The sequence below is a fragment of the Cicer arietinum genome, chromosome 8 (assembly GCF_000331145.2).
Source record: "Cicer arietinum cultivar CDC Frontier isolate Library 1 chromosome 8, Cicar.CDCFrontier_v2.0, whole genome shotgun sequence".
NCBI lineage: Eukaryota > Viridiplantae > Streptophyta > Magnoliopsida > Fabales > Fabaceae > Cicer > Cicer arietinum.
The window spans coordinates 19,476,340-19,479,453 of NC_021167.2; the positions used below are offsets into that span (position 1 = coordinate 19,476,340).

The following is a 3,114-nucleotide window of genomic DNA, read 5'->3' on the forward strand; positions in this document are numbered from 1 at the left end:
TTTTTTTTTCTCTTTTAATTACGATTGTTAGCTCATTAATAGAAACAATTTGTTACTCATACTTTTTCTTCACAATTTTTGTTACAGAAGTTTATTAAAGTTTTTATTAACCATACTTTTTTATTTATTTTTCCATTTAAATTAATATTTTAAGTTATAATAAAATTAAATATTAATGTATAAATTAAAGTAATGGAATATAATATGATTTTTTAAAAGTTAAACCGTAAAAAATGAATGAGTTGATTTAGGGTGACGTGGCATAGTAGAAGTTGAATCATGTTGAGTTCACCGTTGGAATAGAAAATGAGTGAATTGCTTCAAGATGATGTGGCACAATGGACTCCGTCTAAAGAACCCATATTGAGTTCACCGTTGAAGATGCTCTAAGTTAAACTATCATCAAGTGAACACAAATTGCCAAGTTTTTGGGCAACACTAATTAGACAAACTTTGGAAATTTGACAAATAACGTGTATTTAAGTCAAATTAAAATTAATTAAAAAAACTATCAGTTTAGTTTCTAAAGGACCACTTTGTTTAATTTTGACTAAACTATATAAAAATAATAGATAATAAATAGTTCCTAAATGATATGTTTGTCCTAGTTACTAAGATGTTAACTACTAATACAATATATTTTCATATATTTTAAGGATTAAAACCATGAATTTCATATGTTTTAAGAATTATTTATAAGTTTTATATGATTTTGAAATTTAATCGAAGAGAAAGTAACACTTTAACTGTGGGCGTAAGTCTTCTGATTTAGACTTAGTATTTTGATGTAGATCAAAATTAAGTTTACATATTTGAAAGTTATGGAAACACATTGAAACCATTTTAGAATCCAGGAACCAAGTTGTGGTACGTATGAATGGACTTATATATGTTATGTACTTGATTTATAAATTTGATAGAAATTAAAACTCATCTAATATGTAATCGACTTAGAAAACTCTTTGATTAGTAAATGGATCGACTTATATATGGGTTAAGTTTTAATTATGTGTAAATCGACTTACACAAATTTAAATTTCTTTTCTTATGTTGCATTGATTTGTATTTTCTCATTTGAGCCATTTCTTATAAATATCTAACCGCTCTATAATTTTTGCCTGAACACTTTCATTCATTCTATTTAAATCGATTTATAGAACCTCTTAGAAGTTTTTGATGCAGACTAAGTCGATTTCTTTAAAACGTTTCACGGCACTGCCCAAAGTGGTGCAACTATCAACCACGACGTCCTCAATTTAAAACATTCTAGTTACAAACTGTATTGACGTTCTACTGCAATTACAAATTGTATTGACGTTTTACTGCACTGTAGAAAATCATTCTATAATTACACCATTAATATGGCTATTACGATCACTTATAAGTTTGATACTAATACCACTCGTAAATCAAAAGGGAATACGACACGAAGGTCGCTCTAAAATTGAAGGGACAATGATTTTAGGACCATAACCTTTTCATATGATGTATTCTCAAAAGTTCGTGCATTAATGGGCATGCACGTCTATCCTAATATAGTAAACACTCTAGAAATTATGTCTCAAATAGATGAATTTATCAAGAGTACTATTGTAGCTAGGTGCTCCACTCCACATAAAATATAGATCTCATTAAGAGTTTCTATTATCTCATCATTTTGTCGCTTCATGATCCATGCTTCTGTGATTTATAATAGTATGTTCATCTTATATCACTTCAGTTATTGGGCAGCAACCAATTCAACACCCTCAAATGCATCAAAAAATTTCATATAAAAGTTGAGCATGGATTTAGTAAAGATCATGGCGAAAACAAATTTTGTTATTTTCACTAATTATTTCCCAAAATCATGTTAATGGGAATGAAAACAAACAACAAACTAGAAATCCTCTAAAAGTTTAAATTATGCCTAAATAATAAAGTTAGTCTTAATCATAGTAGAATACTATTTGATGCATTTTCATGGATTAAAATTTAAAACTTGACAAACAATATGCAGCATGAATTACCAAAAAACAAACACACTTTAGATTCTTCAGTCTATGATGTGCCCTTTTTTTATTCAGCAGTTGTCTTTGAGTATGATCTAAATTATAATCAATATTACAAAAAAGATAGTTTAAATTGGATTGCCACTAAATAATATTTATTATAATTTAAAAGGCATCCAAATAAAAACTTTGTTTCTTGATGCAGAATCAACTCAGTTTTAAATGGAAGATTTTACTAACCATTATTCTCCAAATTCAAATTGCAAGACCAACATTTTCATCATCCATCCATAAAAAAAATTCATCTGTCATTGTGAAATAAATTTGTTAAAAAGAATCTATATAAAAAAGCAATCATGATATAGCAACCTAAACTTATAAGCATTAGAGAGATAGGAAACATAAATAGAAGCAAAAGCTATAAACAAATTGTAAGAATATACCTGAGAAGTTATGCATGCATATCACTCAACAATCTATCATCTCAACTTTCGCCAGCGGAGATTTTTGAAGCAAGAACTCCACTATCCTGCTAACTTTCTCATCTGATATATTTGAAGAAGATTTCATTTTCAATTTCAACGATTCCAATCTAACAAAGCAAGGAAGTTGACTTATCATCGAAGTCGAGAGAACCTACGCAATGACAGTGAATTAGACATATTTTGAAGGATAATCCGAATGGTGAGAGAAAACAGAGACAAGATACAAAAGTAACTTACATTTAATATCTTAAGGGTACTTGAAGAAAGCGTCATTATCTGTACATAATTACTGAGCGCTTGAAGCCAACTAATTAAAGCCGAATACGTCCTCTCAAAGTTTGTATGAAAGTAGGCATCGACATCAATATATACTCGTTCAAGAAAACAAAATTAGCCTGAATCTCAAGGTGTTATTAAACTCTGAACTCGTGGATTAATCTTATAAAATTAGTCTTCCATGAAATTAAAATAAAACTGTTTATTTCTCGTAGCAATTTGAATCCTAATTTTTCCATTTTTAGAAAAGAAATAAAACTGCCAATATATAATACTTGATATTGGCCTTTAGGGTTTAAAAACAAGTGACCCGCTAATTAAAATTATTACAAAAGTTTAGATTACAAAATCTGCAATTTAGG

General features: G+C 28.6%; 1 long non-coding RNA gene across 1 annotated transcript; it reads right to left on the reverse strand.

Moving 5' to 3' along the window:
* Window positions 1-1,282: 1,282 nt before the first annotated feature.
* LOC101488299 (uncharacterized) lies at window positions 1,283-2,866 on the reverse strand. The gene is made up of 3 exons (XR_003471058.2): window positions 2,714-2,866; window positions 2,435-2,627; window positions 1,283-2,296 (listed from the first exon to the last, which is right to left on the reverse strand). It is a non-coding gene; the product is annotated as an uncharacterized lncRNA (long non-coding RNA).
* Between the last annotated feature and the right edge of the window lie 248 nt (window positions 2,867-3,114).